The sequence below is a fragment of the Hetaerina americana genome, unplaced genomic scaffold (genome assembly GCF_022747635.1).
Source record: "Hetaerina americana unplaced genomic scaffold, ioHetAmer1.1.p SCAF_3, whole genome shotgun sequence".
NCBI classification, from domain to species: Eukaryota; Metazoa; Arthropoda; class Insecta; order Odonata; family Calopterygidae; genus Hetaerina; species Hetaerina americana.
The window spans coordinates 102,303,446-102,317,437 of record NW_027286874.1 but is presented as its reverse complement, the minus strand read 5'-3'; positions in this window follow the sequence as shown (position 1 = coordinate 102,317,437).

The window sequence follows — 13,992 nt, the reverse complement described above, 5'->3', positions numbered from 1 at the left end:
CTGTGCAGCTGAAATACGCGATCTGGAAATTCCGAAATGGTCCGCTGCACTGCTGTTCACCTTATTTTGACTTGCTTTTCACCAAAGGTTCAAACGGCAGCATAGAGTATCTCATAGACTGGACGAAGCACTACTCCCTTCTCAGTACACTTTTCACACGCACCTCGTATGCAGTGTTACTCTGTAAATTCGCAAATATTAAGAATCGAACTCGGATCCACGGCGTAGGCAGTCGATAAAATTAGTCCCCCCCAATACATTGAGATTCGTAGAGAATATGCCGCTATAACAGCTCAGTGTCTTGGTGTTATCCATTCCTTCTGCGATGTTTTTAACGCGTCCTTCAAGGATCAGTCCCAAGTCCCTTACTATTTAATATATTTATTCCCACCCATCCCTTAACCCATCTATTTCTTTATGCCGATGATACAGTCATTGCAGTCCAGATCTGGAGGCCCTACGAAACCGATGATGCTCCGCAAGACCACCCTGATTTAATTGAAGATTGGCTTGCAGAGTGGAGGTTATTTGTTAACCCTGCGAAATGCACCAAAGTCTGTTTTACCAGACAGCGCTTCCCATCCGCATCTACCCTTCCAAATTCACCAACACTTTCTTACCTTGCCCTCAGCCAAAAAATCCTACCACAGAAATCCACCCATACATTCTCAGGCGTAATACTGGACTCTAAATTAACCTTCACTCCGCATATCAATCACTAAATCTCTAAAATCCGATCTATCTTTACTCTTCAACCTCTGCTGACCCAAACCGCTAAAATCTCCCTTAGAAATAAAATAGATAGCCTGAATATTATACTGCTTCCACAAATTCTGTATGCGTCTCCAATATGGGCCACATCCTCCGCCTTTGCATTAAATAGTATTAAGACTTGGCAAAATAAAATGGCCCGCAGGATAGGAGGGGCCCCCGTTGGTTCATTCACAACAGAAATATTTTCAGAGAACTTAACCTTGCCACCATCAATGAAGTCGTATCCATGGCACTGGTGATCTATAGGAAGTCGCTCAAGCAGGCAAAAAATCCTCTTATCCAGAATCTATTGTCCACATCCCTATCCACGAACAAATTCCCATACCCGCAACACATACTTAAATCCTTACCCTGCATCCCTAAAAAGAAAAGAAGAACTAAATACCCACAAAAATCACCCTTCATCCAACCCCAAATCAACAGGAACGCGATTTCCCCCTCCCTAAACCTCAACCACCTCAGTGCAACAAGAAAAAGAAAAATCAAGGTCCTGGCTTTCCCGAACTTCCTAACCTACTACCACCGGACCCTACCAGAACATCCAATATCCTAACATTATCCTAAACCCAAATAAAGCTTAAGAACCCCAATCTTATGCCCCAGTATAAATCTACCCAACAACCCTGATACTTCCATTAAAAAAAATCCTACCCCAATTATAAACCTATATTTAAATATATATATTTCTATATATATATATATATATATATATATATATATATATATATATGCACCACCTATTTCCCCGGAATGAAAACACAGACTGAAAACCTTCCTTAAAGAAGTGTTTCCAATTTTACATGACAATGACGCGACCTCATCCTTACTACCCTAATGCCCATCTATCGCATACAGAGAGTGATCTTTTTATGTGTTTCTATATTGTTTGTTGCTGTCCAATTTATTATATATATAATATTAAAAATAATAATGAACAAAATTAAAAAAAAGAAAAATAGATAAAAAATAACAATGAGGAAAACAAAAATATAATAAAAATAAAAAATAATAATAATAAGCTTCCTACCCTACATTCTTTTTAAAAAAAACCTACTTAATTACCTCCATATATGTATCAACCCTGCCTCATTAGGATTGCAGATCCAAAGGAGTTGTAAATAGGTTTACTACCTTACGATGGGCGGACGGGCAAGAGCTTCCATGCTATGTTGGAAGACCTTCAGGCCCAAGGATCACTTAAGCCGACCCTGAGGCAGCAGCCTTGGAGGGAGGCGAATCTACCGTCGATTCAAACCAACAAACGGGGTGGAAACGCCCCATTTGAAACAGATAACATATTAAGACTGGTGTTGGAAGATTAAACATTTATCCTAAGTGGTTCGTGACTTCAGCCTGGCGAATCGAGGGAGGTGCTGGAGAGAGTCAATTGAGAGGTGACCGCCAACGACTAACCCCCTCAATAAAATTGCGCTATGCCGGCGAAGAAAACATGAAGGGCGAAACGTGTACCCTCGACCCTTAAAGCAAGGAGTTTAATCGGAGAAGCCGAAATTCCTTGTCCTTGGTGATCGATGGTGGCTCGCGGAGGGTTTCGTGGCGCCCAACCGCCACGCTCTGGGTCCTCGGCAATTCACGAGGAGCTCGCGTGTCTAGACGCCCTCTAATTCCAGCCCTCTTTTCCGCCGTAGGAAGTTCAACCAACCATCAAGGAAATATAAAAACTTTTTTTGTGAATACGCTAACATTATGTACCTGGAAATTCTGAGGTTGATAGATAATAAAGTCAGCTACTTACACTACGATTCGAGATATATTGAAAGTCGTCTGAAATGATTATTCTCAGAGGCTTGACATTTTCGTCCGTATGGATCGCATGGTAAAAACAAACTAGCTCAGCGAGTAAGGCTGGTAAAGTACGCCAAAGGACGTCGTCGTTGGTAGAGATGAGTTTCCGGGGATCAGTGGTGAATTTATGTGACACGTTCACCTGCGAGAGACACCGGGCGCACACGCCCAACATTGTCCAACATGCTGCGGCATATTCTCCGCACTGATCCGGATTCAAATTACTATTTTCACATAATGAAAAAAATATGTTTACCTAAAACTTCCCTGGAATCCCTAGCAAAGCCCGAACAAGCGTCCGTCGAGGTAATCCGATATCTCTGACGTCGCCCACCCCTCCCTTTTTGGCCACGGGCCTGACCCTGATTGTGAGACACAAAGAGGAAGCGGAAAGAGTCGTGTTGCCATGGGTTACTCTTGTTTTGCTCCTTGGACGCCGCAGCTGCCAAACGAGTACAAACTGGGATGCAGAGAAGTAACCCTTTGGCTTTCCACGGGACCCAATCAACCGAGTTGGACAACAACCCGTGCCCGAGGCAGAATTCGAACACGCATATCTTCGAGTGAAATCGCAGATGTCCCGGATCAAAACGTTATCATATGTCTCCGTCATAACGTGCACGAAACAGGCCCTAAAGCATGGAGAAAACAAGGATCGTTCGAGGTCACCATTTTCGGGTGCACAACCATGCATACTACCTTGATCAAAAATTTCCCGGAATTTATTCAGAAAATTAAAAATACAAGTTTATTCATCTAAATCTATATTGTCCCCTTCAAAGTAATCCCCATCGACTGCAACACACTTATGCCAGCGCTTGATCCAATCCTCGAAACATTTTTTTATATTCGGTTTTCGGTATGTCCATCAGTGCTTCCTGCGATTTTTCCATTACTTCCTCTCGGCTGCTAAAACGCGTTCCCCGTAATGGTTTTTTAACTCGATTGAACAGAAAGAAGTCACAGGGAGCCAAATCAGGTGAATTCGGTGGCTGTTGGATGGTATTTGTTGCATTTTTCGTCAAAAAATTACGAATAATGATAGCACTGTGCGACGGTGCGTTATCATGGTGCAAAATCCACGAGTTTTCTGCCCACATTTCTGGTCTCTTTCGGCGAATTGCTTCACGCAAACGTCTCATAACGCCCAAATAATACTCTTTGTTTACTGTCTGGCCTTCTGGCAAAAATTCATGATGCACTACACCGTTGTAATCCATGAAAACCGTCAGCATTGCCTTCTTTTTTGACTGAAAACGACGTGGTTTTTTTGGTCTCGGCTCATTTGGTGAACGCCATTCACTTGCCTGATGTCTGGATTGCGTGTCGTACTCATAAACCCACGTCTCGTCTCCAGTAATGATCCTTTTGATGAATGTGGGATCGGATTCAGCCTCGCAAATCATGTCTTTTGCGACGTCAACATGGTCTCTTTTTTGCATGAAATTGAGGTCTTTTGGCACCAACTTTGCTGCTTCTCGACGGAAACCCAAATCATTAACCACAATGTCTTGGGCGGATCCATAGGCAATGTTCAAGTCCTCCGCTATTTCTCTGATGGTTAATTTGCGGTTATTGACCAACATTTCTTTTACTTTATCAATTTTTTCACCGACTTTCGATGTCGATGGTCTGCCACTGCGTTCATCATCTTCGATTGACTCACGACCACTTCTGAACCGCTCGTGCCACTGGTAAACGACCGTTTTTTTTAGAGAATCGTTGCCGAAACACTTTTCCAACATTTCCAACGTCCGTGCGCCACTAAATCCGTTTTTTACGCAAAATTTAATACAAGTTCGTTGTTGCAAATTTAAATCCATTTCTGCAATTGTAAAAAATCGCCAACACACACAGAGATAGATGTACTCTTGGCTACGTAACTTTTGCAAATGTCAAGTTATGACACTAAGATTTAAAGGGAATATCAACAACAGATGTACCAATTTAACAAAAAAAAACAGAACTCAAATCGGAACGATGGGAGCGCCACACGGTGGTTATTCCGGGAACGTTTTGATCAAGGTAGTACTCTCGATGGAGATGAGAGAATCTTTGCGGGGATCAGGGCGGTAGAATTACGTGGAGGCCCCGTTTCTACAATAAAGAGAATAAAGACACCGAGGGAACTAATTACTATTGCACATGTCCTTACAACTTTCAACACTTAAGCTGTTTATACCTTGACAAATTCCAAAGAAACTGTGGGAGATGCCGCAACAATAACTTTTAACGGACTTATCCGCTAATATGGCACATGAAAATAATAAATGTTTACTCTTTCAAAAAATAAATAAGAAATATCTAAATAAGAACAGGTACGAAGAATGGGATGTGAGACTACCACCTAAAAATTAGCTATTGCAAGACGAAGAAAAGAGCCGGTTCCCGAAGCAGGGAAGATGGATAGGTCGCTGGGATACCAGCCAGAGGGCCAGGGTTCGATTCCCAGAGAAGCCTATGGGCACGCTCAACTTAACCTAAGCTATGTGGTTTTTTTAGTACCATATTTTCCAAAGAATCCACATTCTACATAAGAAAAGGTCCCCCTATGCTTGAATTTCATACGCTGTAGGGCTTAGTATAAGGCGATTTCTGCCCTCACCTATCAAACCAATGATCGGTAACCAATATTGATATATGTGGTGGCATTCATATGTATATATGTATATATATATATATATATATAATATATATATATATATATATATATATATATATATATATATATATATATATATATATATATATATATATATATTGTGGGAGTGCTGTAAATTATATTAGCGCAGGCGGTGCTAGGAAATACTAATAAAGCACATATAAAGCGTTTGAATGAACAGCAGATTTATTCTGAGTGCTGTGGATAACAGACCAAGGTCAACACGGAAAGATATATTGCCATGGGCGCAACGTGCACAAGAGGGATGAACGCTCGGCGGGAGTTGAGGCGTGACTGGTCATGCGTGGGTCAAAATGTTTCCTCCTGGGAGCAGTCCTAGGGTGACACCTCGCGGCACACCCCTGAATCGCACAAACAAATGAACTGCTACATATATATATTATATATATATATATATATATATATATATATATATATATATATATATATATATATATATATATAATTTTAGACTGTAAAAATCATTCGCCTTGACCGAGATTCGAACCCGGATCCCCCGATGTTCGGCCGAGTGCTTTAGCCAGTCAAGCTATCGAGGCGTCCTCTTAAACTCTGAAATTTTGGGACATCGAGGGATCCGTGTTCGAATTCCGGTCAAGGCGAATGATTTTTACATACTGTAACTGTTGCATTGAAATGCATATTAGCGGATAACTCCGTTAAAAGTTACTGTTGCGGCATGTCCCACAGTTTCTTGGAATCGCCTCTAATCTTCTTCTCTCGACCACAGCTGTCGTCTTCTTCGCAGATTCGTTGACAAGTAGGTTCCTATATATATATATATATATATATATATATATATATATATATATATATATATATATATATATATATATATATATATATATATATATATATACATATGAATGCCACCACATATTTCAACATTGGTCACCGATCATTGGTTTGATAGGTGAGGGCAGAAATCGCCTGATACTAAGCCCTACAGCGTATGAAATTCAAGCATAGGGGGACCTTTTCTTATATAGAATGAGGATTCTTTGGAAAATATGATACTCAAAAAACCACATAGCTTACGTTAAGTTGAGCGTGCCCATAGGCTTCTCTGGGAATCGAACTCTGGCCCTCTGGCTGGTATCCCAGCGATCTATCCATCTTCCCTGCTTCGGGAACCGGCTCTTTTCTTCGTCTTGCAATAGCTAATTTTTAGGTGGTAGTCTCACATCCCATTCTTCGTACCTGTTCTTATTTAGGTATTTCTTATTTATTTTTTGAAAGAGTAAAATTTATTATTTTCATGTGCCATATTAGCGGATAAGTCCGTTAAAAGTTATTGTTGCGGCATCTCCCGCAGTTTCTTTGGAATTTGTCAAGGTATAAACAGCTTAAGTGTTGAAAGTTGGCTTTAACCCCGTGGACTGTGGCGAGTCGCGCACAACTACAAATACCTGTGGCATTGTGTGTACGGTATTAAGTCACAGCATCTTGTTCCTTTAAAAGCCCCAAAACGTCAGAGTTTAAGAGGACGCCTCGATAGCTTAACTGGCTAAAGCAATCGGCCGGAAATCGAGGGATTCGGGTTCGAATCTCGGTCAAAGCGAATGATTTTTACACTCTGAAACTGTTGCATAAGAAACGATTTTGTGGGTGGAGTTACTTAAAAAAGATAAAAAGGGATTGGATAGAAGGTGTAAATAATAATGAAATCTTTTCGAAGTGAGTGAGAAGTAACGAATTCCGGAAAATACTATCGAGAAGAAGAGGAAAACAAATCTGACACATTCTTAGGCATAATATATGACTTATGAAAGTCCGTGATTAAAGAATCAATGAAGAGAACTTCGGAGAAAGTTCAATGATGACTATGGAGAATAAACTGATGATGTGCGAAAATTAATTCTAGGTCCTATGAAAGGATTAAAAGAGGTCAGGAAAAAGAATGCCTTATAGAGGTACCGCATCCCAGCCTACCATTGAAACCCCATGCTGAAGATGATGACCTTAAAAATAGAGATAAAAACGATTCAACAGGGACTGTTGAACCGCGTGACCGTGTTGTCTCTCCCCTTCTCCGGGCCCAGAGGCGACCGGAGACTGGAGAAAAAATAAATGTCTAACTGATGACAGCATTAGAGCAAACGAGTTATTTTTCAAGGGACCTAAAAATTCCACGAGATGAGTGTTTTTATTCTTCCCTCCGTAAAACAGCACCGACATCGACCAACTCCCCTTTTTTGGCGATTTCCACCGGGCGTTTGCTGCGAAACAGTCTCCTAAAAGACAAGGAGTTCGCGTGTTCCTTTTCTTCCGTGCGGGAAAGGAAAGGCGCGTATTATTCCTTTCGCCTTTTGAGCGATAACAAATGGAGCAGGAGCACGAAACCCATGTTTGCACAATCCACCGCCTCGATCCCGCCTTGCATTCCCACCTGTCACTCGCGGTCCTATTGCTATTAATGCCCCGTTTTCCTTTTTTCCCCCGGCAGCGGAAAAACACTTTGTGATGATTTCCTTGAGAGCTGTGGATTTTTCAAGTCTCTCGTTAGGCAACTTCAGTTTCAAGGAACATGAATTTTAGGATAAATAAATTTCCCGACTTTCAGACAGAGGCCGAAAAATTCGATTTTCTAGGAAAATATTTCAGCAAGGGCCAGATTTCCCGGGATTTTTTCCATCATTCGCTCTAAAAAAATCAGATATTTCTACTGAGAAACAATATGCATTTGTAATAAATTACTTTAATTTCAATTTATTAAAGTAATTTGAGTAAATACTATTAATTGCAATGAACTGATAATATGCAATTAGCAAGAAACGATGGCTATAAATTAAAATTATAGTAGGGCATTAAAAATCCAGAAGGAAAGAATTTATGGAAAATAAATTCATATGTGAATTTCTTAATGAACTCGCACGTCGTCCAATGTCTTTACTTTTTTACTTCCCTATCAACTCATTAGTGTTCTCCAATGGTTCTTGCAACAGCTGGTATAAAACCATGAATTAGCTTTAGGGAACACTTTTGCATTTAGATGCAGTGTCGCCACACTGTATGGTGTGCCATGGACGTAAACACATGTCATGTCATGTCAATGTCATGTCATACATAAAACATAGTAATCAACCCGAAGATCGGCTTGGTAGGTGATGATAGAGTTCACCCAGTCAATAAGCCCGAGCATGTGATATTTACACATTTGGGTTGGGGGGCATTCCTTTTCCCTGAGCCGGTTATTGTTTCCCAGGAAGACCTGGTACCCGAAAAATCATATAGCTTGGGTAGAGCTGAGGGTACCCTAAGAGTTTTGCCCGGGTATTGAGCACCTGGACTACCGGGACCCCATTATATATATATATATATATATATATATATATATATATATATATATATATATATATATATATATATATATATATATATGAAGGAAACAAATAAGGAAGTACTTGGTACCACGTGACTATATGTGTATTTCGGGATTGCCGCCCTTGTGGCTTATCCCAATGCGGGTGTTTTCGACCAGCGAATGTACCTATTTGTTTTGCTGATTAACCCTTCAGCATTTTAAATAATTAATTAATTTTTTCAAAAGTGTTTATTCAACTATCTCGGCGTCTTGCCTTGGGTAGTGGTTGGTCGCTGTCGTCCTCTGTAATTGCCCTTGGTCTTTTATGGACATCCCATTTCTTGATTACTGTATTTTTCCCAATATTTCGGAGTATTTCTTCATCTTTTGTTTCATGTTTTTTGTAGAAATTGATTGCGTTGTTTTTAATGTATTTGTCAATTTCTACAATTCCGGCCGTTGAGTACAGGTCCTTCTCAGGGTAGTTATTCGGTAGACGAAGGATCGTTTTGAGGGTTTTCTTTTCAAATTGATTAAGTTTTAATTTTTCTGTCACATTCGCCATTCCTGCCCATGCCGTACTGGCGTATGTGATAATAGGTCTTATGCATGCTGTGTATAATTTTAGTTTTAATTTCCTGTCTAAGTTTCCTGATCTAAGCAGGTATGAAAGGCCTGCTCTGCTACCAGCTGCTTTAAGAATGGTTTTTCGTATGTGTGGGGCGAAGTGCAACAAGGTGTCTAAAGTAACTCCTAGGTAGAGCGCCGTGTCTTTCCATTGGATTGGATTTCCCTCGATGTTTAAGGAATCTGCATAGTCAATAGTTCTTCGAGAGAAGATTACTGCTTGCGTCTTGACTGGATTTAAGTCGATCCTCCACTCTCTATACCATTTTGCCAGCTTGTTAACTGCGTCTTGTAAATATTTTGCCGCGTATTTAACCTGGACGCTTCGGCAGATAATGGCTGCATCATCGGCATAGAGAGCTAACATAGTGTTCCCATTTTTTCCTATATTAGGGACATCTGCCGTGAATAAATTAAAAAGGAACGGACCAAGAACTGATCCCTGTGGAACTCCCGCAGAGATCATATTGTGTATATTTTATACGGATATTGTGTATATTTCATAAGGATAAAAAAAAACAGTTGGTAAAATGTTTCCACAAAGATCAGTTATTTCATCTGCCACATAAACAGTGTTCAAGGTACGTATTTTATCTACGCACAATTTTCACCCAATCTTTTCAGATTATATTTTTGCAGATTTTTGCTTTCCACGGTGTTTGAAAAGACTAAATGATAATTAGGAATCTTTTTCTCGTTTCGGGTGAATAATATCAGAATGAAATTTCGTAAATCCTCATGAAGAATAAAATTGAATTCTAATTGGATTTACAAAGTATTATTTTGACATTGTTCATCATGGAACAATTCCACAAAGTTACGCCTGAAACGATTTATTAATAAATGCAATTTTCGACTTGAACGTTCTGGCTCATTAACCATCAATTCATTCGTCACCACGCCCAGGATTGGTTTGCAGGAGCCCTCCCCCATCCCGTTACCCGGCCAATCTTTTCATTTCTTCATAGTTCCTTGTGCTCATGTCTTCCATCACCTGCTTCCCGTAGTTCATCATTGACCTTGCCCTATAATTATTTCTCTTTTGATGCTTCCTTCATTTATGGTTTTCATTACGCTACCGTGTCTCAGGATGCATCCCATATTTATATTCTCCCCTTCTTCTTTCTACTAAGTGTCCTCTATAGTCTTGCCTCCTCTTCTGAGTACTTCCTCATTTGTCATCCTGTTGATCTATTTTATTTTCATGTTTCTTTGATAGCACCGCATTTCCATCATTTCCAATCTTATTTTCTCCGCCGCTCCTATCGTCCATGTCTCACAACTGCAAACTCCATGCAAGATTTTGGAGAGAAATTATAATTATCAATTGTGATGCCCACTTTACTATTTTTTTAAACAGTGTAGTGGAAATAACAATTTTTATTTACCATTTCTCTCCAATACGGAAGATTTCCACAAAGTTAGATCTGAAACTATACAGGGTGCGTTCCAAAAGTAATGAAATATTTTTAAAAAAGAAATTTATTGAATAGATTTGCAGAAACACTTAAAATTCTTCAATGTGCTATCCTTGGGTCTCTGCACATTTTTTCCAGCGACTCTGCCATGACCAGTACGCGCCCTGGAAGGCGTCTTTGGGGACCTCTCGCAAGTTCTTAGTCACGGCTGATTGGATCTCTTCTATGGACAAAAAATGGGTTTCTTTCAGGGCTGCCTTAATCCGAGGGAACAAAAAGAAGTCTGCTGGGGAGACGTCAGGACTATATGGGGGATGGGGGCAGCGTTGGCACCTGGTGTTTGGCCAGGAACTCGCGGGCTCGTAGCGCGTTGTGGTAAACACCTTGGGCACGAACTTGGCGCACACTTTCCTCATCGCTAAATCTTCAGTAACAAATGCGAAACTCAACAGTAGACGATGAGTTCAGTTCATTGGCAACCTTCTTGATACTCAATCGACGGTCAGAGTCAAACACGAGCCACATTGTTGTCGGGTTTGCTGGCTGACGGCCGCCCAGAGCGTTGTTCGTGATGAACCTCTTCCCGGCGCTCCTTAAAGACCTTTAACCACCTCGAACCTTGTGTGAGGAGGACAGAGCTGAGTCCCTGTAAGCCTCTCAAATAATTTTCTTAGTCTTCTCAAGAGATTTTTTCAGTTTAGCACAAAACTTAGTAATTGCGTTACGTTGCTCGATCGTCGATTCCATTTTTTTTGTGACAAGGCCGGCCTTCAGAGGTTTACAATAACTGACGTCCTGCCGCTTCCACAGCTTGAAGAGCACTGAGACCAGCGTCGCAGCAAATCGGAAGCGTTTCCCCACCTAAGCTAAGTGATTCAATCCCACTCTAACCAATAGGAGAGGCGCAGAAAATGTAATTGCATTATTTTTGGAACGCACACTGTATGTTTCCATACGAGATATTAATTGATCCTAAATCATGTTCCAATTGAAGAGTAGCAGTAATTAGGCATATAGAAGGCTAAGGCAATGCCCCAAGACGATATGAACCACAGAAAACGGTGATTTTATGACATAATATTCACACCCATCGAAGGATTCGAACCCACGATCTTATGATTAGCGGGAGTAAATTTATAACCTATCGAACTAAATTACTAGAATATTAATTGGTTGGAAAACCACTATTCTATGGTAATTAATTGCATCTGTGGAAGTGTCATTGAAAATGATAATTCAATCTCTTTTTGAAAACATAGAGCAGATAATCATTTGAAAATAAAAGGGTTCACATCCAAGGAGTCATTAAGTATCCAATTATTGAGGGAAAGTTGCAAAACACTTACTGCTGTGTCAAATGACTGCAATTCAATTAAAAATCCTTTGTTCTTCAATGTCATGACATTTTATAAGTGTATAAGAGATAAATTCCTATTGGTTACCAAGAGATAAACGATCTATTTGATATTCTCAAGCAGTGGCGTGTCAGACAAGTGGTCGTGAATTGCTAAATGGGACACGAATTGCTTCTCAATTACGAGATTCTAATTAATACCTTACCTCCTGTTGCCCAAGTGATGAAATCTTTAAATATATATACTTTTAAAAAAAGGAACGCGAGAAATTCGTGAGATTCTACGTTGTATGTAATTGAGTCGATGAGAAGACGGGAAAGGATGATTTACAGTTACTTTGCTGAGATGTTTGAACATAAATTTCATGCTACGAACCTTAGTTCGGATTTCTCGGTGCTTTTGTTCGTAATCTCTTTCAAAGTGAGGTTAATCCAAAACAATAGCCTCTAGAGGGAGTAGGGAAAGAAGGAGGAAGGGTTCGAACCCATAAAAACTTCCCATGAATACACATAGGTAAGTAGGGCGTTTATTGTTAGCGCCTCGTGACTGAGATCCACTTCTTCACACCTCCGCTTACTCGGATTTTGTTTTTTTTTTCATCTCATAAAGAGGAAACCATTTCTGAGGAGCGATTCGACCAAACAATGGATTTCGCACAAAGCCCAAACAAGAGGGAAGCTTTAGTTGCCGGTTTCACAGGATTAGACGAAGCTTTTTATGTACCATGTAGCCCATGTGTCCCGAATTATTTTCCCCTCCACCTATGAGACATTAATGTACCGCTGTTTGCCAGCTGACAATGGTGAATAATTGAGTATCTCGTTATTTTCTTGTTTCGCGTAATTATTTTTCGCGTCATGCTTGTCACTACATTCATCTTAAACAATATTTTGTGCAAAACCTTGATCTCTACGTGAGGACCACATTAAAAATGCCCGCGTTGTAATGTCTGCTCAGTCAGAATATGCTCATTCCATTTAAACGACATATTTGCTGAGTTCATGAAATGAGAATTAAATTTAGGAAAAACCGATTAAGATGGATATAATCTCAAATATGATGGAATGCAATATTTGCTCTAACTTTTTTATATTGCATTTTAATTCTTCTCATTTAAGACTACAATTGAAGAAATATTAACATAGCTTTCAGAATAGAAGAGCTGTTTTCAAATATTTTAAGAAGCATTTTAGGGGAAGAAGCTGTTTTATAGATTGTGCCCGTTCCAAAATCATTTTTGAAACCGGTCTTATATGAAGATACTATTAGAAGACTCGACACCATAGAAGCTTGCGAGTGCGGGAGGCGTGTGCCATGGAAGCATAGAATCCACGTAAGTCGACGACTGCCGCATTTCCCAGGACAGTGGCTTGGTGCCCTTTACACATGGCTTGGTACCACTCTATACCACGTATGGTGTACCTCGTTGCTACGGTAAACATTAAGTCAAATGGTACCATTATTCATCGGGAAAAATTATGAAAATTGAAAACATCTCCAATTACACAAAGTAAAACAGGAAATCTGTCATTTTTTATGGTCTGTTTTCAGGTATTCAGAATTTTTAATTTCACTCCGATGTGTCAAAATTCACTAATTTTCAAGTTGTAAAATTTTGTACCTCTGCAGCAATAGTGAAACCTATCATATTCCTTCCCCATTTCAAGCCCCGTTTCAAAACAACATCCAGCCATTTCTTTTATCCCAAATGACAAGGCGGAACATTTTTTTTTCGATAATTTCGAACGGGCCGAGTCTTAATTTGATTTGGTTTCAGGGTGACCCGAGTTAGAATTTAGGTCTAAGCATTAGATTAAAGACAAGGCCGTGGTTGGATGAAAGACTTTTTTAATGGTCGGGTTCAAAGAATAGTGATAGATGGAGTTAGTTAAAGTCAAAGAGTTAGCTCAAATGCAGTTACTTCAGGTGTTCCCCAGGGAAGTGTCATCGGATCTTTTTTATTCCTACTTCACGTTAACGGCATTAACTCCGTAGTAAGATACGTTTATTTGCCGACGATGCAGT